Here is a 25,898-nt window from a genome sequence, read left to right as displayed (position 1 = left end):
CAGTCAGCACGGCGGAGGATCCAGTCAACACGGCGGAGGAGCCAGTCACCACGGCGGAGGAGCCAGTCACCACGGTGCAAGGGGTCAGTCACCACGGCGGAGGAGCCAGTCACCACGGCGGAGGATCCAGTCACCACGGTGCAAGGGGTCAGTCACCATGGCGGAGGAGCCAGTCACCACGGCGGAGGAGCCCGTCACCACGGCGGAGGAGCCAGTCACCATGGTGTAAGGGGTCAGTCACCACGGCGGAGGAGCCAGTCACCACGGCGGAGGAGCCAGTCACCATGGCGGAGGAGCCAGTCATCATGGTGCAAGGGGTCAGTCACCACGGCGGAGGAGCCAGTCAAAACGGCGGAGGAGCCAGTCAAAACGGCGGAGGAGCCAGTCACCACGGTGCAAGGGGTCAGTCACCACGATGGAGAAGCCAGTCACCACAGCGGAGAAGCCAGTCACCACGGCGGAGAAGCCAGTCACCACGGCGGAGAAGCCAGTCATCACGGCGGAGGAGCCAGTCACCACGGTGCAAGGGGTCAGTCACCACGGCGGAGAAGCCAGTCACCACAGCGGAGGAGCCAGTCACCACGGTGCAAGGGGTCAGTCACCATGGTGGAGGAGCCAGTCACCACGACGGAGAAGCCAGTCACCACAGCGGAGGAGCCAGTCACCACGACCGAGGAGCCAGTCACCAAGGCGGAGGAGCCAGTCACCAAGGCGGAGGAGCCAGTCACCAAGGCGGAGGAGCCAGTCACCACGGCGGAGGAGCCAGTCACCGCGGCGGAGAAGCCAGTCATCACGGCGGAGGAGCCAGTCACCACGGCGGAGGAGCCAGTCACCACGATGGAGAAGCCAGTCACCACAGCAGAGAAGCCAGTCACCACGGCGGAGAAGCCAGTCATCACGGCGGAGGAGCCAGTCACCACGGCGGAGGAGCCAGTCACCACGATGGAGAAGCCAGTCACCACAGCGGAGAAGCCTGTACATGTGGTGTACGCTCGACCGGTCACTTGCTAGGTGGTAACGTGTGACGCCACCTCTATGGTGGTTGGTCGGAGTATAGCTCAGCCAGATGGTATACTGTTGTGCACCATTGGGCACACAGGTATGGAGGCACACCTGCTTTTATTTTAGTGAAGCTAGCTATATCCTTTCCCCTGTGGTCAGTGACCAGCCGGGCAGTGAGGGGGTCCCTTGGGCACTTATCACAGTGGTCTGGAGTGGAGTTGTGACCCCCCCAGACTATTGGTACTGCCACTCACAGAAAGGGGAGATGACCCAAGGAAGATGCAATGGCTGTGTAGGTGCTTAGTGAAGAACCACTGAGTCTTGTTACCATAAATAAACTCTTCTTTACTGCAGGAATACTTAATACAGTGATATACAGTAGGATTTTGACTTAATAATATCCTTGAATCTTTAGCGACTCGATCAGTGCTGGGAGTTTAGAAAGAGATACAGCCGTGCTGGCCGAGTTGCGTGCTGAAAGATAGAAGAGGTTCAGAGAAGTAGAGAGGAGGATGTTGAGAGAGTCCCAACCCAATGTTCTACTGTGCTCTGCCGGAACTTTAGAAGGAGAATAAGTAGAATACTTGAGGGTAGAGAGAATACTTGTGCCCGTGTTTTGACTCTTTGGTCTTTGCACCGCCTGTTGCCCACCAATGTCGGGCGACCCGTCCTAGAGGGTGCCCCAAGCCCCAGACCTTGTTACCTGGGTTGAGCAGAGTGGTAAGTGTCCTTGGATGACACCGTCGCTGCGAGATAGAGTTCATAGGCTTCTAGCAACTTTGCTCTATCCGGATCAGTTCCTTTCTTCTGCTGGATACTATCCTGCACTTTTAGACTGGTTCTTGGCGTGGGTTGGGGTAATCTCTGACTTGTGTGCACTAAGTGTGTGTTCAGCACTGCATAGTGTATAGAAGTGCTGCTTTCTTCAAGAAACGAGTGCTAAAGTGTCTCATGTGTGTCCTTTCTCTACAGAGACCAACCAACCACGGTCCCCAGGGGACCTGGCAGAAGCCATAGCCCTACTTTGCTACTACAGGGACCTTTCTGACTTGCGTCCTTCCTCTACAACAGCCAGAGTTGAGTGGCTACACTTCCTCTCCCCATGTTACTTCCTTCTACAGCTTTTGTAACATGTGCTGTGAGTGGGTGAGAAGATGCAATAGAAAGAGAAGATTAGAGATAGGTAGAAAAAACTCCCATTGGTGCAAAGATCCTAAAACAATAACCCCTTATGTACATCCAGCTGTGCAATACTTAGGTACACAATATACATACTAGCGACATCTAGTGGCAAAACCTAGGTACTACTTCATTACCACTTTTACTTTAAAGTACAGACTTTTGCGAGGGGTGTAAAGACTAGAAACACCCGTGGTGGGAGACCATATATACTGAGCCTTGTATATGTCATGTTCCATCAGGCACCATGTAGGCAGCATGCAGCAGTATACACAGTACTCATTACTCATAGTCTCTGCTGTGTACACAAAACCTAACAAGACTAATAGGACAACCCCCCAACCGCCCCCCAACCTGCCCGCAGAAGAGAGGAAGGGGCCATTGATTACACCTATAGTGATGTGTATAGCCGGCGTGAGACATCAGAGGAAATAATATAGGGTAATCTGCATACTTATGAACCACGGCTGATGGAAAAGACAAAATATTTTCTTAAATCTTCCGGAGCTAGACATGGCCCCATCTATTATTTATAAGCCCCTTTTAAGCACTGCTTAATTTCCTGTATTTTCTCTCCACAAACTCAATGCACTTAATTTCTTAGCCTGCGCTCACTAACATGGTTTCCATAAAAATGAGCTTGCATGATCAAAGAGCAGCTCTGTATCATAAACAAATTACAACAACGGCCGAGCTTTGAAATATCATAATCTAATTAAGCTCCAACACTTTTGGCAGAAGCCTGAAATATTTAGAGCGGTGTTCAGGCTCATCCGAGCCGCGAGGATTCTCCGGGAACGCTGTAAACAGACAAATACCTGAAGGGAAGAAGATCCGTCCCAGGAGCCTGTCCATTCCGCCGTGACCATGCATGGAGATAGCCAAGAGGTTGTCACCATTATACTGGGGCTTTAGGGGCCGTGCTGGCCGGTTTACTACACATATACACTTCCAGAATGTATCTAGGCTGGGTCATTTACAGGGAAAGTCTGCTCTCACTATGGATACCACCACAGAACCCAAGAGATCTGCACCACGATGGAAGTTCTGATGATAGAGATCTGCACCACGATGGAAGTTCTGATGATGGGTGATGGTTTCTATCTCTCCGTGTCACAGAAGATACAGCTGCTTTGCTTTCAGGTCAATGAGCAACGTTTCAGACTGAGCCCTCCCTCGGTGTAGGAGTGTGAGGAGCCCCAATTCTGGATAGTGAAGTCCCCAAAAGGTCACATACAAAAAGCAGCTCAGCAAACACATAAAAGGCTGGAAGAACACATACACAAAATATAGACGTCACGAACAGGATTTAGTCTTGTAAACCTAGTTTCCCTATTTAGACCACACCAAGACCATACAGTGACCCTGTTTGATGATCACTTGGGTCTCCATGTTGTTTAGTATTTACTTAGGTGCGGATAAGGTTTCCTAGTCCTGTAGACGGCCTATAACCACACAACTAGAATCCTCCAGGTACAAGGCCGGATCCTCCCATACACCATCCTTGTCTTTGTTCTTGTACTCCTCTTTGCTGGTGTCTGTTGTTTGTTTATAGTGGTGTGAACAGAGCCTTATACTGCTTGGACGCAATTAGCAGACACATAAAGGTTATTGATTGTTGATGTCATCAGTGAATTCAGTCATTCATGAGGTGCTGAATAGAGATGGGTCGAGCATGCTCAGTTCCATCCACGGCTGAAGAAGTTGGATGCGGCCCTAGGGAGTCCTGGAAACCATGGATATAACTCGTGGCCTATGACTGTATCCTTGTTTTCCGGGCACCGTTATCTCTGGCTGACTCGGACTCTGTATTCTGATTTGTGGCATATACGTGCTGGTTTGTTTCTGACCTGGACTGCTTGACCATTCCCACCTCCCGAGGGCCCCTGCTTGACCATTCCCACCTCCTGAGGGCCCCTGCTTGACCATTCCCACCTCCCGAGGGCCCCTGCTTGACCATTCCCACCTCCCGAGGGCCCCTGCACGTAGCAGCGTAGGGATCATCGCCCAGTTGTAACTTACACTGTAGCATAAGATCCCCAAGAAGGCAGATACAGAGGCCGTGGGCCAGATGGGGGCTCATACTTACCCTCCGAGGTGACAGTTTACTCTTGTTAAGTATTACCTGCTTGCACTGATACTTTTTTCCTTACATTTGTTCTTGCTACCATCTTGCTGTTACATAATTCAGCCCTACTGTAAGTCCTGGGTGTATCTGAGCACTGCAGGCCACAGTTAGGGCGGCTTTGAAGCAGTTTTCTATGCACATTTGTGTAAAAATTCTGATGTGGTTCTGACAAGCATGAGTGGACTGTGCTTTTTAAATCTATAGGTTGGTCCTGTGGCTCCATTCCCTGACGGCTATCTACATCATTCGTGTCCTCATCAGTCCCCATCATTGTTTTCTGTCATCTATTGCTATATGTTACCTGCTTGCAATGATTTTAAACATTTGATTCTGCTTTTATCTGGTTGTTATGTAATTTTACTCTCCTAAGTCCCGGGGGCATCTGAGTACTAGGAGCCACAGTCAGGGCCCGGAAAAGGTGACTACTATAGATCAGGTTTTATGATCAGCCGGCATTGTTACAGCCGCTCACTTTGTACGTGTGAGAAGGTTTCATCAGTGATAAATAATTGATGGAGCTACATGAGGGGGCCGAGGCGGTGGCGGCGGCCTCTCATCTCAGAGCGTAGTACAACACCAGGTATAAAAGCCACTGCGACCCCAGAGCGAGGACGTTACAGCAGGTTAGAGCCCAGACGCTGCCGCACAATCTCCCTCTTTTCCCCAGAATATCTGCACGAGGAGGACACGAGGCGGCTGTTTCTTCTTGTCAGTCCTTGGAGTGACCTTGGTTTAATTACCTGCATCTCAATGAGTGAATCTACATAGAAAGTGAAGGTTAATTAATGAAGGATCGTTTCTTATTCTAAAGCCATCAGCCAGTGGCTGACAGCGAGCCGACGCCATGCACTATTATCCCATATCTCATTAGAAATGGTCAGATTGATGTGCGAGCGGCCGTCTAATGCCGAGAGAGGACAGTCTGTTAATGATGAGGAGGCTCCGTGTACACGGCCGCCATACCTGCGCTATATACACCCGCCAGGGCAGATTGAAAACATATTTCATATCTGGGTCTAAGAGAAATAAAGGAATTCTTATACATGTGTGAATGGCGAAGGGGTCGGCGGTGAGCGGCTCGGAGACCGTCATTACCCTGCTGGGGGCGCCATCACTCCCGACATAAGTAACAGCTCCCACAAGGCTGCGCTCGGATAACACCAGGGTCTATACGTACGGGGGGAGGGGAGTGTTACATCAGATGAAAGTCATTAGTTATACTGCAGATCATAAACACAGACCCCCGGCAGGCACATCAGATATAGTAACAACGCCGGACCCCTATAAACCATAGGTAGCCGCATGGGCAGGGGGCAGCGCTACCAAAACAGGGGACTGGATACTGGACAGGCTATGGGCCCTATTACAATTATTATTATACAATAATCATTTCAAGGAAATGCAGCAACAATCAAACGACCAACGAGAAATCGGTCATCGTTCCTTTGGTGCTGACCCCCAAATCATCGTTAATCGGTCAGTGTAATTCCGCATCAATTCTTCTTTTGCTGCGATCAGATGGAGGAAACGATCGCAGTAACTAACGACCATCGCTCTGTGTAATATGGGGAACGATTTCAGGTTAACGATAAACGATCTTGTTTGTGATAGTTTTTCGTTAATCGTTAAAAATGGTTTTGTCTTACAGGACCCTAGAAAGGAACCATCTAGCTGCTGCAAAACAACAATTCCCATCATGCCGCAATAGCCAAATGGTGTCCAGCCATGATGGGAATTCTAGTTTTACAACAGCTGGAAGGACAAAGTTTGTACAACACTGGGGACAAATCATTTCTTTATTATATTCCAGCAACTTACAACCGCCATCCGCCCCTTCCAGATTTTTTTTTTCATGGGACTTCTCCTTTAAGCTCTTGTGCATGCTGATGGTCACAACGAAAATCCCATGCAAATCCCCATAGAAAACCTCTCCTGCTCTGGACAGTTCCTGACATGGACAGAGGTGGCAGCAGAGAGCACTGTGTCAGACTGGAAAGAATATACCACTTCCTGCAGGACATACAGCAGCTGATAGGTACTGGAAGGCTGGAGATTTTTTAAGAGAAGTAAATTACAATTCTATATAACTTTCCGCCACCACTTGATTTGAAAGAAATAGATTTTCTCCCCTTTAACTATCACCTTCCAATTTTTTGCAGATCCGCATGTAGTATACCAGAGCGTAATCCCTGCGGCTGGGCTGAGGAGGGCTCCTGTCAACAGGTGTTTTACTGTATATTCTAGGAGTTAATATGTTTTATATTAAACTGTTCTGTGTATTTCTTTGTACCAGTGTAACTTGCGGGCAGAGAATGGGTTACATGCTTTACACTGCAGACCACACAGAACAGCGACACCTACTGTCCCTAGTGGGAACTGCTCTAGGGTCCTATTCCACGGGCAGAGGAGGGCCCGATCAACGATGTAAACGAGCGGCGAACTGCTAGATCACCGCTCGTTTACTGGGCCTATTCCACGGCCCGATGATCGTTGAGCGAGGGCTGCAGGGATATCGTTACCGATGTCCTTGCAGCATCATACATTACCTGTCCGGGCTTCTTCTCCGCGCTGTCTTCATCCCCGGGTCCCGCGCGCTCTATCTTCAGAATGGCCGGTCAGCTGACCGGCCAAACTCAGCCAATGACAGGCCGCGGCGGTCCCGGCCTGTGATTGGCTGAGCGATCCGTCAGCTGACCGGCCATTCTGAAGATAGAGTGCGCGGGACACGGGGATGAAGACAGCGCGGAGAAGAAGCCCGGACAGGTAATGTATGATGCTGCTGCCTGTCAAATCGTTGGTCGCCCGCTGCGCACCGCTATTCAACCGTAGCGATGCGCGGTGGGGGAACAATGATTTTAGGTCTGGCCCTAAATGAACGATCAGCCGATGACCGATCATCGGCTCATCATTCTCTCTATTTCACAGAGCGATAATCGGCCGAATCGGCCCAAATGGGGCTGATCCGGCCGATTATCGTTACTGTGGAATAGGGCCCTTAGCCAGCTAGTGTTGTAAGCCTGGAAGTTGCTAGAAAGTGGGAGGAGCAGTCTCCTCACAAAACCTAGCTGTGACAGGAAGTAGTGTTCAGTCCAGTTCAGTCAGTGTGCAGTCACTGAGCTCAGTCAGTGCTGAGCTCAGTCAGTGCTCAGTGTGTACAGTCACTATACAGTGCAGCAAGTGGTTGTTCTGCCGGCAGGCCAGTTAAAGCGTAACTCTCATTTCAGGGCCATTTTTCTGAAAACATTAAATATCAATAGTTCAAGCGATTTTAAGAAACTCTGTAATAGGTTTTATGTACTAAAAGAGCAGGATTTCTGTGTCCATTATGTGGGTATGGAGAGGGGAGGGGCTGTTAGGAGTGAGTGAGCACGGAGCAGTCCTGCACAGCACAACACCCTGCAACTTCTCTCAGTAAGTTCATAGATAAGCACTGACCTTTCTGACACCTGAATTTAGCGTTTTAGGTGCCCAGAGAGTCTACAAACAGCTGACCTTCATGTCACCTCTTCCTGCTCCCTCATCTCCCTCAGCCCCTCCCCCCTCCATAGGCTTACAATGGAGAGAGCAGAACCCGTCTTCACTGGCTTCTCTGTAATGAAGACGTGTTTGCCTGATAATGCACAGATAAGAAGTCAGGGGGGGGGGGGGGGGGCTGGGAGATTGCTTCTTGAGGACAGAAGGAGGCTTTTTTGGCTAATGAAACCTATTACAGAGTTTCTTAAAATCGCTTATACTACTGATTTCTGCAATAAAAAAAACATGACAGTTACGCTTTAAGCCTATCTGTTACTAAAGAAGGGGAAGGAGATAAAGGAGGAGAAACTGAACAGAAGGAGAGTGGAAAAGAGAGAGAGAGAGAGGTCTTCAGGAGTATATACAGAGATACAAGGTATTTCTCTACTGTTGGTGGGAATCCTTAGGGCAGGACCCCTAAGCCAAAGGACTTGAGCATACTGGGTAGCAGAGATAACTGAGGCCTCTGCACCCTAGATTTACTAGGACCCCTGGATACCTCTGGGACCCACAAGTTGTGGCCTACGGCCCGGCCCAGTAACTATAGCAGGAAGCTCCCTAGCAGACAGGGAGGAAAAGACAGACGCAAGCACCATTGGGGAGAAGTCCACAGGATCACAGTGCCCACCAGCGTCCCACGTGTACTGACAGAGCAGGATCTGAGGCCGATCATCTCTCCACACACCATCATCTCTCCACACACCACCGTCTCTCCATACACCACCATCATCTCTCCACACACCACCATCATCTCTCCACACACCACCATCATCTCTCCACACACCACCATCATCTCTCCACACACCACCATCATCTCTCCACACACCATCATCATCTCTCCACACACCACCACCATCTCTCCACACACCACCATCATCTCTCCACACACCATCATCTCTCCACACACCACCATCATCTCTCCACACACCACCATCCCTCCACACACCATCATCATCTCTCCACACACCGCCATCATCTCTCCACACACCACCATCATCTCTCCACACCACCATCATCTCTCCACACACCACCATCATCTCTCCACACACCACCATCATCTCTCCACACACCATCATCTCTCCACACACCACCATCATCCCTCCACACACCACCATCATCTCTCCACACACCACCATCATCTCTCCACACACCACCATCATCTCTCCACACACCACCAGACTCTCCACACACCATCATCTCTCCACACACCACCATCATCTCTCCACACACCACCATCATCTCTCCACACACCATCATCATCCCTCCACACACCACCATCATCCCTCCACACACCATCATCATCCCTCCACACACCACCATCATCTCTCCACACACCACCATCATCTCTCCACACACCACCATCATCTCTCCACACACCACCATCATCTCTCCACACACCACCATCATCCCTCCACACACCACCATCATCTCTCCACACACCACCATCATCTCTCCACACACCATCATCATCCCTCCACACACCACCATCATCTCCCCACACACCACCATCATCTCTCCACACACCACCATCATCTCTCCACACACCACCGTCTCTCCACACCCCACCAGACTCTCCACACACCACCAGACTCTCCACACACCATCGTCTCTCCACACACCACCAGACTCTCCACACACCATCGTCTCTCCACACACCACCATCATCTCTCCACACACCACCATCATCTCTCCACACACCACCATCATCCCTCCACACACCACCAGACTCTCCACACACCGCCATCATCTCTCCACACACCACCGTCTCTCCACACACCACCATCATCTCTCCACACACCGCCATCATCTCTCCACACACGGCCATCATCTCTCCACACACCACCATCATCCCTCCACACACCACCAGACTCTCCACACACCGCCATCATCTCTCCACACACCACCGTCTCTCCACACACCACCATCATCTCTCCACACACCTCCATCATCTCTCCACACACCACCAGACTCTCCACACACCGCCATCATCTCTCCACACACCACCGTCTCTCCACACACCACCATCATCTCTCCACACACCGCCATCATCTCTCCACACACGGCCATCATCTCTCCACACACCACCATCATCCCTCCACACACCACCAGACTCTCCACACACCACCATCATCTCTCCACACACCACCGTCTCTCCACACACCACCAGACTCTCCACACACCACCGTCTCTCCACACACCATCATCTCTCCACACACCACCAGACTCTCCACACACCACCATCATCTCTCCACACACCACCAGACTCTCCACACACCACCAACATCTCTATACACACCACCATCATCTCTCCACACACGGCCATCATCTCTCCACACACGGCCATCATCTCTCCACACACCACCATCATCTCTCCACACACCACCATCATCCCTCCACACACCACCAGACTCTCCACACACCGCCATCATCTCTCCACACACCACCGTCTCTCCACACACCACCATCTCTCCACACACCACCATCATCTCTCCACACACCGCTATCATCTCTCCACACACCGCCATCATCTCTCCACACACCACCATCATCTCTCCACACCACCATCATCTCTCCACACACCACCGTCATCTCTCCACACACCACCGTCATCTCTCCACACACCACCGTCTCTCCACACACCACCGTCATCTCTCCACACACCACCATCATCTCTCCACACACCACCATCATCTCTCCACACACCATCATCTCTCCACACACCATCATCTCTCCACACACCACCATCTCTCCACACACCACCACCTCTCCACAAGCGCAGTAACCCAGTCAAGGCCGCCAGTAGTCACCGCTGTATGCCAAAAGACTGTAAAACACCTGCAAGTCTATCAGTAAAGGAGTTGTTGTTACACTGCCTCCCTTCTTGTCTCCCTGTTGTCCTGGTTATCTGCACCACACCACCATCAAGGGCCATTGTACCGGACAGCAGTATTTGGGGTTGGCCCCGGGGGGACTACAGGTCCACACCACTGACCACCTTACACACAGGTGCAGCCCCCCTACAGGAACCCCTGCAGTAGCCCACAGAAGAGAGGGAATTCAGGGAAGCACCAGAGAGTCCCCTGTACCTGCAGAAGCCCTCGTGCCCACCTGTGACCGTGACAAGATCCAGCTATCCTGCAGGTACAGCACACCCTCACTCTGCAGCCCCCGGGGCGTCCCCTCACAGAGGAGCTCAGCGCCACACTCAGGAGAGACTACTACCCCCATCATCCTCTCCTCATTCCCCTCACTCTCTTCCATATATGCCCCGGCTCACTGCACGCACATAGTATGAATTATCGATATACTTCGAATGAATTTTTTGCGGATTGTGAACACAATATACAGTCCTGAAAATCACTGAACATGTGATTACTTAACCCTACCTGATACTGTAAGACCAAGGCCTGAAAACTGTGTGGACATCACTGGTCATCTCTCTCCTTTGTAGTTATAAATGGAGAGAACGCATCCTAAGAATAGGGAAGGACAGATCCCAGACCTATTTTTGTGTCCTTCTCTTCTGTATTTGGCTCAAAAACTGCTCCAAAACGGTATGTGTGAATTGACTACAATAAATCTGCAGCTTTTGTGCAACATTTCCATTCCACTAACTGCAGGATGGATGAACGTCTGGATGGAATTTTTGGATTTGGGGGGGGAATTTTTGGACGTGTGGATAGAATTTTTGCCGCCGTAACATAATGTGAATTTTGATCATAATTTATGGTTTAAGCTGCAGTTTTTACAAAATTAGCTGAAAACACTGCAGCTGTGTGGTCATATTGGAAAAGTTGTGTGAACAGACCCTTAGAGAAGCTATGAATGTGTATTAGAGTAGGAACAAGCAGCGAGTCCTCTCTTTCAGAGATTAAGTTACGACCATTTCACCACGAGACGGCCATAGCCCAATCTCCGCTACTTTCTCCTACACAGGTGGATTCTGGGCTGACTCTGTGTTGGGCCGAGCACCTCCTGGAGGGCCGTTCTTGTACATAGTTCGCTGTTGGCCATGTCCGTGAGAATCGCGTGTAGGATGCCAGCTTTCACCCCTGGTTGGACTGTATTATATTGCAGTCCCTCTCACCGTACGGTTCACGACTTCCGTTCTTCTGCTTTGTGCAGGTGGCGGCGGCGGCTCCTTCCTCCGGTAAGCAGCTGCTCTTAGTTACTTGGCGGGAGCGGCGGTATAGAAGCTTAGAGTAATAATTCACACTCGGGGCCAGAAGGCCTGTCATGTAGCAGTGACACTGACGCTGCAGTACTTCATCATGGAGCCGGTAAATCAGGTCTTTGTGGGCCCGGATGGCAGCGATGTTTGATCCCTCAGACGCTGTAATAATCTGCTTGGGTTTTGATTGATTCCCGTACATCACCGCTCATCCAGCTGCCACACAATAAACTGCCCTCCTTTTTTTTTTATCGCTGGTCTTTCATGGAGGGCACCGGGGCAAGGAAGGCTTATGTGCCCGAGAATCGGGAGGATTCCGCAGCTTGGGGTGAACTTTATCATGTGCGGCAGGAGCCGGAGGCCAATAAATCACCCCGAGCAGGATTGAGTGCCCCATAAATACCTCATCGCGTATCTCTCACAAGAATGCAAGAATAATTCATAGAAATAGGCAAGGTAACTTTGCAGCAGAGAATTACAACCCCCATAAAGCAGAGATGTGCCGCTCTATTACGGCTCCTCTGTGCCGCACGCACCCCCCTGCAACGGGAACAAAAAAAACTTTCCAATAATATTCGTTTTTTTGCAACCAGGAGATATATGACTGCAGGAGCGGAGGACCCCAGAAGTGATGGCAGCGCGACCGCCTCTACATGCTACACGTCAGCCCCTACCGGAATGGAAAGCAATAGCAAATTTTATTCAAAATGGAAATCTATGCTAGAGAATAAAGGGTTCTCCTCTATATGTGACTCCTAAAGATCTGTATTCATCAATGGCATCAGTAGAGCAAACGGTTCCGGCAGGAAAACCACCATTTCTACAGAAAACTCACCTACAATGCTCTTCTGAGCAGAATTTAAAGCTTCAGTTAGGGATTTTGCAGACTTAGGGTAGGTGCACACTACAGAATCCTGATGGAAAACCCGTTGCCGATTCCGAAGCTCACACCTGCTCGTGGACTCTGGCAGCCGTGCACATTTCCACCCGTGCCATAGACTCCGTTCTAACCCAAGGACGGTGTAAATAATGTGTAGGTGATAGTACAATAACCACTAAGTCCCTGTAAAATAAATAAACTCTTCCCTTACTGACAAATACGTTGGCATACAAGTAGACAATCACTTGGGACTTGACTTGATTAGATCTGCACCGAGAACAGTAGAGGTAGTGAAGGTAGAGTGGCAGTGCTGACCTGGTTGCATGCTGAGAAGAATAGAGAGAGTTCAAAGGAGTGGAGAAGAGTTTGTCTTGAGAGTCCCAACCCAATGTAGTACTGTGCTCTGCCGGAACTTTAGAAGGATACTTGAGAGTACTTGAAAGAAGAAGAATACTTGTGCCCGTGTTTTGACCTTTGTCGCTATAAGTGTCGGGGTACCCGTCTTATCAGGGTGACAAAAGCCCCAGTCCTAGTTACCTGAGTTGAGAGAAGTGTCCAAGCATTTCCTGGTGTTACCTGCGTTGCGAGATAGAGTACGTAGGCTCTTGGCTGCTTTGCTCTATTCGGATCAGTTCCTCTAGCTTGTAGGATACTGTTCTGCACTGAAGTTGTTTACGGCGTGGGTTGGGTGATCCCTTACTTGTCCTCTTTGTTGGTGTTTAGCACTGCATTAGAGGTAGAAGTGTTGATTTAAAGAAGAAAAAGTCTCTGTGTCTTCCATACGTATGTCCACTCAACAGAAACTTTACCAAGACTCCCTAGGTGTGAGTCTACACTTTCTCTCCCCTTGTAACAACTTCCTACAGGGCGTGTAACAGCTCCTGTGAGTGGTGGAGAAAGTGCAAGAAGAAAGGATAGATAGGTGGAAGAGAAGAGGAGCTGTCATTGGTGTGCAGATCATAAACAAAACAATAACCCTTAGTTCACCACAGCTGTGCAATATACATACATAAATACACATACTACTGACATCTAGTGGCAAAAGTTATACATGACTTCATTGCCACTTCACTTTGAGTTACAGGCTTTTGCGAGGGGTGTTCAGACTAGCAACACCCGTGGTGGGACACCACATGCCCCCACATTGTATACACCCGCATTGTATACACCTGCATTGTACACCCCAGCATTGAGGAATCTCTCCAATCGTTTCTATTGTCTGGATAGTTCTGGAGCAGATCTAATAGTCTGTTCATCCGGTGACCGTAGGGTAAACTGCAAGACAGCTGAAGGCCCCGGTCAGCGACTAATCTACAACGTCTCCTGTCTGCAGTTTTTGCTTTTCCCTCCTCCCGCCGTCTTAGTGCCAGTAAATAAAGGCAGCGGCTGATAACGTGGAACGAGCGGAGCGCTTAAGTCTTCCCTGAGAGATCGTTTACATCAGCCCCGCGATCAAAGAGCGGTGCAGATAGAATTTGTCATGGGGGATTTCCTTACAAAAGAATTACAGTAGAGAAATGGCCAAATCGATAGCATAGATTTTCACTGCAGGGGCTTATAGTCCAATTGCTGCTCGACGCACACACACAGATAAGAGGGCACGACGGCCACTTTGGCAGGCAGCTGATTCAGCACCTGGACTGTCAGGTATTTATAGCCCAAATGTTACAGAATTATCACCTTGCGGAGCCCGGGCTCTTGTTAGCTCCAGATTGCCTTCCTTTATGGGGCCGCTAAATGCAGGTGAATAGTGAAAAAAATTATACCTTTCAGCCTGTCAAAATACCAGAAAACTGCGGACCTAAATCTGCTCCCCCCCAACCATTAACTGGGTAACGGCCGTCTATATATCACAGCACAGACGCCGCACAGCTGGAATCTACCGACTCTGCGCCACTTAAAGGAGAACTGTCAGCAAGATTAGACAGACCCATACCAGACGGGGACAGTCATAGACAGTCTTGTAGTCATATGAGTGTCAGAGTCTGCCTAGGTGCAGGTGGTATTCAATAGGACATGTATGCCGCCATATATACAGCCTGACACCAGCCGCAGCGTCCTCACCTGTCCGGACCCCCGCAGCTGTTATGGCATCAGGCCTCCTCTTTCTCTGATGTGTCAACATGCAACCATAATAACTATTTAAAAACGGTCCGTTACACGGACAGCAAATATGCTGTGTGAACCCTGCCTGAGGCTATATCTCCTATTGGCTATGTTCCCACTATGTTTCTTCCTCTCCGTTGTTAAAAAGAAAAAATGGCACCCATCATTTTGCTGTTTGGTGGCCGGTCAGTGCAGTGACGGCTGTTGGTCCATTATTCTAGGTCATGTGGACTGATCGCCCTTTGTCTTTAAATGAAAAGTCAATTAAATTTAATAGTCAAATCGGTGGAAAAGAAAAACTGTGTGTGAACAACTAAAATATAACGTCCGTTGGTTGCAAAAGACGTCCGAAAATCTATTATATTATACACTGTGTGCATTGGACGTCTGTCATCCCATTGAAGTCAGTTAAATTGTGGCAAAAACGGACACCTGGTCAGCTAGCCACTGGCTGAAGCAATGACCGGCCTCACCCCGTGATTGTGTGGTGTCCCACCACGGGTGTTGCTATTGGTTACACCCTTCGTAAAAGCCTGTACTTTTTCCAGTGTAAGTGATGATGTAAAAGTGATAAAGTTTCACCAAAAGATGTCGCTATTGCAAGTATGTGTATTCAGTGTTGCACAGCTGTAGTGTTGAAAGGATTATTGTTTATATGTCACATGGATCTGTCAGCCAATGAGAGTACTTTCTTCTTCTATCCTATCATTTCTCTCTTGACACTTCTCACATATGCACTCTTCACCCATTTACAGCACACATTACAGGGGCTGTAGACAGTGTTGGACTGGCCCACCAGAGGACCGGAGGATCCTCCGGTGGGCCCCCAGTTTCAGTATCTGCACAAACACTGACTGACATGTAATTTCTAACTGATTCTGTATTGGTGGGCCCCCAGGATTATTTCCTCTGGTGAGCCCCAGATACCCCAGTCCGACACTGGCTGTAGATAGGAAGTCACATGGGTAGAGGAAGTGTAGGGTCTTTTGTAGTTGGACTTTGTAGAGGAAGGACACAAGCCAGAACGCTCTCTACAGCGGTCCAGTTGGGCCCTTGCCCTCTGCCAGATCCCCAGTCTCAGTGTGCAGTCTAGAAGCAGACCCAGGCACATGCAACCTACAGTTTCTTCTCAAGTAACTCCAGTGAACACTGCAGTGTTAAGCTTCCACTAGAGAGGACAAGTCAGAGATCATCTAAACCCACGCTGTTGACAAGGAGAGACACACTGCAGGACAGTATCCATAAAGAAAGTAAAGGAACTGATCTGGATAGAGCAAAGTTTTTAGAAGCCTATGAACTCAATCTCGTAGCACGGGTGTAAGCAGGGAACCCTCAGCATTCCTCTCATCCCAGGTAACAAGGTCTGGGACTTGTGTCACCCACTAGGACGGGTCCTCCGACACTGGTAGGGCAATAGGTGGTGCAAAGACCAAAGAGTCAAAACACAGGCACAAGTATTCTCTCTCTCTCTCTTCTCAAGTATTCTTCTATTTCTACCTCCGACATCCCGGCAGAGCACAGTACTAATTGGGCTGGGACTCTTACGACATCATGCTCTCTGCTCTTCTGATCCTCTACTCGTATCTCTCAGCACATTACCCAGTCAGCCCGACTGTACCGCTCTCTATGCTCTTAACACAGATGTGGATCCTAAACTATCAAGTGTCTTGTCAAATGTAACGTATCCTGTCAATGCAAAGATGTATGACCTGCTGCATACAAGTATTTTCGGAGTGAACCAGATTGTATTTATGATAAAGAGACTCTGTGATTCCTCATTAAGCACCAACACAGAACACGCACCTTCCTTTTGTCATCTCCCCTTTCTGTGGGTGGTAGTACCCAAGGGACCCCGCAACAACTCGGCAGGACACTGTCCACAGGGGAACAAGGTATAACCGGCCCTTTAAAATAAAAGCAAGTTTGTCACCATACCTGTGTGCCCATCCGGCACTGGCGTTACAACATTACATCACTAGGCCCGGCTATATCTCGGCCAACCACTATAAAACTGGCGTCACACTTTACCACCTAGCAAGTGACGGGCCGTACCTCCTCCACACCACCGTGGGAGGTCACCACAATTGGCTGCGCAGGCATTTCCTGAGGGGACAGGTGTTGCTATTTGTTACACCCTTTGCAAAAGTCTGTATTATATGTGTAAGTGGTAATGTAGTAGTACCAGAGTTTTACCACTAGGTGTCATTATTATGTTTAACTGCATTTAAATATTGCACAGCTGTGGAGACTAAAGGGTTATTGTTTTCTTATGTGTCACCTGGATTTATACACCAATGAGAGTTCTCTCTTCTATCACCTTTCTCTTTACATCTCTCACACGCACTCCTCACCCACTCACAGCACACCTTACATGCGCTGTAGGAAGGAAGTCACATGGGTAGAGGAAGTGTAGGGTCTTCTTACTCTGGATTCTGTAGAGGACAGATGCAAGCTAGAATGCTCCCTACAGCAGTCAAGTTGGGCCCTGGCTCCTGCCAGGTCCCCCAGTATCCAGTTAGTTGTGGTCTAGACGTTGAGCAGAGCACATGCACATGCGAGACCTAGACACAGTTTCCCACAAGCAACACCTCTAAACACTATGCAGTGTTAAGTCGCTACTAGAGAGGACAAGTCAGGGATCAACTCAACCCACGCCGAGAACCAGAAGGAACAAAGTGCAGGACAGTATCCGCAAGAAGTAAAGGAACTGATCTGGATAGAGCAAAGTTTCTAGAAACCAAAGCACTCTATCTCGCAGCGCGAGTCTAAGCAGGGAACCCTCAGCATTCCGCTCATCCAAGGTAACAAGGTCTGGGGCTTGCATCACCCTCTAGGACGGGTCACCCGACACTGGTTGGCAATAGGTGGTGCAAAGACCAAAGAGTCAAAACACGGGCACAAGTATTCTCTCTTTCAAGTATTCTCCTTATTCTACCTCTCAAAGTTCCGGCAGAGCACAGTACTAATTGGGTTGAGACTCTCTCGACATCACCCTCTCTACTTTTCTGAACGTTCTACTTTTTAGCATGCAACTCAGCCAGCACGGCTATATCTCTCAGTATAGTTCCGCTTCTTCAAGTTTAAATGTACCATATCAAGGCAAAGCTGTATTACCTGCTTTCTATATCAAGTAAACAGATTCTATTTATTGTAACGGGACTCTGTGGTTCTTTACTAAACACCTACACACAAATACACCTTCCTTTGGTCATCTCCCCTTTCTGTGGGTGGCAGTACCAATAGTCCGGGTGGGTCACTACTCCACTCCGGACCACCGTGATAAGTACCCAAGAGACCCCGCAACAGCCCGGAAGGTCACTGTCCACAGGGGAAAGGGTATAGCCAGCCACACTAAAATAAAAGCAGGTGTGCCTCCATACCTGTGTGCCCAACCGGCACTGGCATCACGACAACATAACACCTGGCTGAGCTGTGCCTCGACCAACCACCACAGGAGTGATGTCACACCTAACCATCTGGCAAGTGACCGGTCGCACCGCCTCCTAGGGGTGAACCACCACACCAGCACCATTAGAACAGCATGATGTAAGGATTGTCGGGGCGGCCTGAATGATGTATGGATTGTCGGGGCGGTCTGAATGATGTAAGGATTGTCTGGGCGGCCTGAATGATGTAAGGATTGTGTGGGCGGTCTGAATGATGTAAGGATTGTGTGGGCGGTCTGAATCATGTAAGGATTGTCGGGGCGGTCTGAATCATGTAAGGATTGTCGGGGCGGCCTGAATGATGTAAGGATTGTTGGGGCGGCCTGAATCATGTAAGGATTGTCGGGGCGGCCTGAATGATGTAAGGATTGTCGGGGCAGCATGAATGATGTATGGATTGTCGGGGCGGCCTGAATCATGTAAGGATTGTCGGGGCGGTCTGAATGATGTAAGGATTGTCGGGGCGGTCTGAATCATGTAAGGATTGTCGGGGCGGTCTGAATCATGTAAGGATTGTCGGGGCGGTCTGAATGATGTATGGATTGTCTGGGCGGTGCGTCTTGTAGCTCCCCGCTCTCTGTCTGTAAGTGTAATAGCACAGGCAGTGAGCAGAGAATGAGGGGGAAGCGAGTGCTGAACTGACAAGTCGGCTCTCACTTCCCCTTCAATATTGTGCCATGTAGTACGGACTTTAGTACTCTGCTTGGTGAGAACTGAGCTGTGGCGACTACCCTGTTGATGGTCTACACAATTATTAGCTTTGAAATCAACAGCATCAATATTTAGGGGTTTCTCTTGTGTGGATGCTGGGGATCTCGCTCTGACCTGCAGGGGGAGCAGTAGCGCTCAGGACCTTGGTGGTGTGCTTACGGCCGCCTTCAACTTGAATGCGGAGTCTGACCGGGCCCAGATCTGCAGGATGCTCCTCATACAGGTCACAGCTCCCCCTGCTGGATCGATCCTTGCCAGCTGCATGCAAAAGACCCTCCAGGAGCAGCGCAGCAGGCGGGCACTGAGGAGCCCCCTGGACAGGAGAGACCTAGAGCGCCATCAACGCAGAGCGGATGAGGACCTGGCGCAACGCTTTGCCCCTCCCCAAGTAACTAAAACTACTACTCCCAACTACTGCTGCTACTACTACAACCACCACTACTACTACTACCCCCACTACTACTATCTCCAATACTATTCCCCCTAGTACTACTCCCACTATTGCTGCTGCTACTACTACTCCCATTATTGCTACTATTACTCCCACTACTACTGCTGCTACTACTCCCATTATTGCTACTACTACTCCCATTATTGCTACTACTACTCCCACTACTGATCCTCCCCGTATCTGCTACTACACCCCTTGTTCTTGAATCCAGTATGATGCACAGGATGGGCCAGGACTGTAGATTCTATGTGAGCCTAGGATAATGCTGACCGTGGACCATCCCTGGTGCTGGACACGTCTCCGGGCTCTGGACTGGTTCCCATTCACTGACAGCAGGCAGAGATCTTTGTGACTAGTGAAGAATTGTCACCCAGAGACCATTACAGTTGCAGAACTTTCCATTATCCAGCGATTAAGCTTCATTTGCTGGTGACAAGCTGAATGTGAGTGCAGATGTGGCTCCTTTCCCTAGCAGGGCTGCACCGAGGACGAATCCATAACGATAAAACACCCGAACATCTGTCTCATAGTCGCAGATTTTAAGTGCTAAAAACAAATGAATGCCGGCAAAGTGGTCGCTGCCTGAGCTAGAACCATGGAGCGTGGTGAGGGATGTCGGAGCCTTTGTAGAATAAACGGTGTCTCTCCCGTGTCGTGCCGGTGACATATAGCGTATACCTTCCATATTCATATGGATGAGGGGATCCTTTGATCTATTTTAGATAAGACACCGCAGGATCAGCTCCTGGATACTCTGCCTCTTATGTGTCCTATATTTGGGATTCTTGCGGATATGATATTTACCTTTTTGTTCAAGGATCTCCGGCTTCAGATGAAGGTGAAAGGAGCAGAGCGGAGACAGACCCTTTCATGTGCATTGTAACCTGCTCCGAGCGGCACTGATGGACGGATCCGCTCAGCCCTATGATGTTTATAAGCAGGATGTCAGAAATGAGAGAGAACCTGTTGTCTTCTCTACAAAGCAAAGCAGCAGCTTTCCTGGCCGGATATTCCGGAACGTCTGAGACGTTCCTGCAATGTGTATCCATGGAATACCCTACAGCTGGCCATGACTATCCCCGCTAGATGTGGCTGAACAAGTGGCTGACCTGAATCTCTACCACCAGTAGACGTCCAGTCATTCTCCATCATCAACATTTAATAACTGGGTGTGTTTTATAACATGTATCACATGCTGCTGTTACGTATGGCGGCTCCAAGAAGGTTGTACCACATGAGGGTGGCATTCCCCCACACTAAGTTTCCTATGCACCTGTGTAAAGTTCTCTCTCAGGTTCACAGAGTGGGAGATGGTCTAAGTGTCTTCTATGTTGTCCCCACTAGGTGTCACTACTGTGTTCTCTATATAACTTATTCTGTGCACAGCTGACGAATATATTGGGTTAACTGTTCTTGTTATGGTATTCTTTTGTCCAATTGAAGGTGCAGACCGTTTCCCCTCCTCTTTCTATCCCATCCTACCTATTCTCTCTTACGCACACACTCCCACCAATCACAGGGAAGCTTAGTAAGCCCCTAGAAAAGGAGTCTACTTCCTTGTGGGAGGAGTTCGGTCGAGTTCAGTCAGTTTAGTCTTAGACAGTGGAGAGAGAGCAAGACAGACACAGGGAGTTCTACTGCAAAGCAACCGCTAGCATGCAGTGCTAGACCCCCTCAGGAGAAAAGGACGTCCTCTGAGGAACACCTTGTCCTTTCCAGGGATACTAGCCACACAGTACAGGGCAGTGATCTGGTTTCAGTTAGGCACTGACCCCAGTGGAACAAAGCTGCAGTTAGCCTATGTATTCCCCTGCATAACTGCGCTATCCTGGAAAGGTTCGGGAAGTCTCCTCAACCCAGTGCAGGAACCTGAAACCTCGTACTACCCTCACAGGACGGGTATCTTGACACTGTAGAGCATTAGGCAGTTCAGTAAACATGAGTACGAGGATGTTCTCCTCTTCTTTTATTCTGTTGCACCCAGCTATGCTATCCCAGGCAGAGTAAACTCCTACATGGGGCAGGGCCCTCAAGGCGCTCCACTACTCCGCTTCCTGCAGTTTGCAGCTTAACGCTTCTTCACTCTCCTGTCTATACCTACTGTTGTTAAAGCGGAAATTACTCTTGTATTGCACTGATGTTTTTAGAAACGGACGCTATCCTGGTTAAGTCATTGGACTCTGTTACTTTATTTGCACCAACACACCAGCGTATACTTGGGCTACCTAAACTTGTGAGTCCGAAGGTCAACTGACCGAGGCTAAGTGCCCAAGTGATCCTCACCCACATAGCTGCCACGACATCGCCAGAGCTACCCTGGTTACAGGCCTCCAGCTGGTCCACCGCATGGGCACTAACATCTGCTGCAGCTGGTGACAACTTATCTCTGAAGCAAGGAGAAGATTTTATTTTATTTATTTTATACCTGAATGTCCCTTAAAGAGTTATAAGAAGTAGTGAGACCAGTTAAGTGGTGGGATAGGGCAGCTTGCCTACATGTTGGGTCATCATCCCTTGTCTGGGGGTGCAGGCTCCACAGATAATTTATAGTTTACAATGGAGAGTGGGAGGTATGGCCATCGTAAAGGATATCTACCAGATGCATTCTTGTGTTTCCCAACTAGGGTTCACATCAACCATGGGGTCACTTGGAAGCCAGTTGGGGGGTTTTCTTATAAAATGCTTCAGCTTAAATGCAGGGAAGAATGGGTTCTATGTTTTAGGGCCCTATCACACCAAAGCCAAAAGCCAGGAATGGGCTATAAACAGACAACAGGTCAATCCATTCCTGGCTTTGGCTTAAAAAAATCTGTCAGATAATTTGTTGGTGTAGTAGGGCCCTTACAGTTTGTGTGTGTCTGGGGGGGGGGGGGGATTTCAAGCAGAGTCCATGCGGCAGTCTCCGCTTGAAGATATTCTGAAGCTCAATCCACTGTCCGCCCAAAGAATTGACATTGAAGAATAGAAATTTCCACCTAGATTCTGTGGTGTGCACATACCCTTAGAGGTTTCTCCAGACAGGAGACTGTCTTCCTGTGGTTCCTCATGGTGCCAGGGATTGGGGATTAGTGTGTGGGATTATAGGGATGACGTGCTTGTTCAGCATTACACATGTTCCATAAAATACACATATAAAAGTATATAAAAGGCCCTTCTCCTATTGACACGAGAGGCAGCGGTGCCCAGGTCCTCCAGCTGCAGGCATCCTCCACATCTCCCGGCTCTTCTTCTTCTCTCTCTCTAGCTCCTATAATGTGCACTAAGAAAATAAGCTGAATAAAATCACATCTTGCAAACAATAACATAAATTCCCTGTTGCTTTGACAAGTACGTAATTTTGTGCAGCGATGCTCTTCACGTTTGGAGAGTTATGAGGCAATTTCATTCCCATCTGACAAATTTACAAAGAAACATTAGAAGGAAGGGATTAGCAAAGCGAGAAAATCTTTATAGACCTTTTCCTCGGGCTTTATTTCCTTCCATCGGGTTTTTTTTTTCAGCCTCTTCCTTGAGGAATTTGTGTAAATGACTCAGAATGTGGTAGAAACGCTCCGAGATGAAGGGGGGCCAGGAAGACTCCTTAACCAGATCTATTGTTACTATCTCCGACTCTGGATGGTGCTGCCGCTCTGGATGGGCCGGCTGCTCGTTACTTTTGTGGAATTCTCCTATCGTTTCCGGATAAGGAGGATAGAGGCCGTGACCGCAGATCTATAGGGTGGACAGACCAGGGACAGATCTGGATAGTTTCTTACAGGCCGCACTGCTTGTACTGTAAATCAGATTGAATGACAAGTTCTTTATGGGAAGGCGTCTCCTGACTCCCACAATGGTCCTGCCGCTTTAAGGGGGCTAAACTTTCCCTTACTCTATGCTCCAGGGGGACCGATTCTCTTTGAAGAGACCATGACAATGCTCCATGGGAAACAATGAGAACTCCTTCAGAAGAAAGAATATGACCACAGGCTGACCAGAGTCTCCTCCAGGAGCGGCCCATCGGTAGAGGACGGTTGTAGGGTTCCTTTCCCTCCTCAGTACAGAGAAGAAAGCTACGATACAATCAGAAGACGATGGAGCAGACGTGAGAGAGACTGGAACATCTGGGAGCTGGAATAGAATCTGACCGCTATACCTCCGGGGATCGCTGACACTTGAGATGTCTTCATTGTGATGAGATTGTCAGTTGATTCCATCAAAACATGTAGGCGACACCTGAATCTGATGTTCCCAGTTGCCTGGATGAACTCCACTCCGTGACGGAATTTATTCCATATACCGGGCTGAATTCAATTAATTCAATGAGTGCAGCACAAAAAAAGGCAAAAAAGTAAAAAAAAAAGAAAACTGTGCATATCGGACCTGAACAAAGACGACACTCAGCTGGTCTTATAATGAATACGGATAAAATGAAGACCACTTAACACAGAATAAACCATGACCAATGACTGCTTCAGATTCCGGCGGGACGGAAAAAAACCCCCACAGACACACACACACAGATCATACTCACCATCCCTCCGGTGATGATCGGCACTTGAATCCCCCGCCGCCCGCACTTCCGTCTCCGGTCTTCAGAACTCCCTCACTTCCGGGTCCGTGTAAAGTGAATGGAAGAGAAAAGGCTGCCGGCAGCCTTTTCATTGGCTAGAGCGTATCACATGGCTTCCAGCAAGCTCAGACAATCAGGGCTTAGCAAGCTGGGAGCCATGTGATGCGCTCCAGCGAATGAAAAGGCTGCTGGTGCGCAAGTGCACCAGCAGCCTTTTCATGTCCCATTCACTTCAGCAGAAGATGCTGAAGAGGATGAAGACCTGTCCCACCCCCTGCTGTGACGACATCGTCACAAAATGGAGCCTGGGAGAAGAGAAGGGGTCGACCGTAATCGGGGATCGGAAAGGGGGGGATCGGAGCCAGGTAGTTGCCCTTTAAGGCCGGGCTCAAACTACGTTTCTTTCATCCATTTTTTTTCTTCCATTTTTGCAAAAACAAACTGAGGAAAAACCAAATTCATTGGCATGCATCCATTTTGATCCGTTTTTCCATCGACCCCCATTATAAAAAATATTTAAAAAGTATCCGTTTTTTTCACATACACAAAAGCGTGGTTGACCCCATTTTTGTGTACGTAATAAAAAACAGGATGCGTCTTGATCCTGGCTTTGGCTTCAACAATCTGTCAGGTAAATTGGTCAGATATCTGGGTGTCTAAAGGAGCCTTAGGGTGGTATTACATGGGAGGATTTTTCGGTAAAGGCCTCTGATGAGAGAAGGCGCCCCCTGTAGTCTCTGGATTATAGAGGCGCTGCCGCATCTCCTGACCTGTCTGCTATAGGAATAACTGGATTGACCAGGAGGTCACAGATCTGGAGATGTTTTAGTTCTGCACGTCCTCTATTATTCCTCCTGGAAACGTTAGGATAGGGCCCGGCCTGCATGGGGTCATTGTGAGACAAGATCAGCAGCTCCTCTGTGTAACCCGGGCATATATAGCATCTATGGCCCAGATTTATCAAAGGGTGTCATCTGTCCACAGCAACCAATCACAGCTCAGCTCCTACAGCGACCAATCACAGCTCAGCTCCTACAGCGACCAATCACAGCTCAGCTCTCACAGCAACTAATCACAGCTCATCTGTCCACAGCAACCAATCACAGCTCAGCTACCAGAGCAACCAATCACAGCTCATCTGTCCACAGCAACCAATCACAGCTCAGCTCCCACAGCAACCAATCACAGCTCAGCTCTCACAGCAACCAATCACAGCTCAGCTCCTACAGCGACCAATCACAGCTCAGCTCTCACAGCAACCAATCACAGCTCATCTGTCCACAGCGACCAATCACAGCTCAGCTCCTATAGCGACCAATCACAGCTCAGCTACCAGAGCAACCAATCACAGCTTAGCTCTCACAGCAACCAATCACAGCTCAGCTACCAGAGCAACCAATCACAGCTCAGCTACCAGAGCAATCAATCACAGCTCAGCTACCACAGCAACCAATCACAGCTCAGCTCCTATAGCGACCAATCACAGCTCAGCTCCTATATCGACCAATCACAGCTCAGCTACCAGAGCAACCAATCACAGCTCAGCTCTCACAGCAGCCAATCACAGCTCAGCTCTCACAGCAGCCAATCACAGCTCAGCTCTCACAGCAGTCAATCACAGCTCAGCTCTCACAGCAGCCAATCACAGCTCAGCTCTCACAGCAGCCAATCACAGCTCAGCTCTCATTTTACCAAAGCTGAAACCTGAGATGTGATTGGTTGCTGTGGACTACAGCAGTGTAAGTTTTACACCCTTTGATAA

The sequence above is a fragment of the Dendropsophus ebraccatus genome, chromosome 14 (assembly GCF_027789765.1).
Source record: "Dendropsophus ebraccatus isolate aDenEbr1 chromosome 14, aDenEbr1.pat, whole genome shotgun sequence".
In the NCBI taxonomy this organism is placed as follows: domain Eukaryota; kingdom Metazoa; phylum Chordata; class Amphibia; order Anura; family Hylidae; genus Dendropsophus; species Dendropsophus ebraccatus.
Note: the sequence above shows the minus strand (reverse complement) of the source record.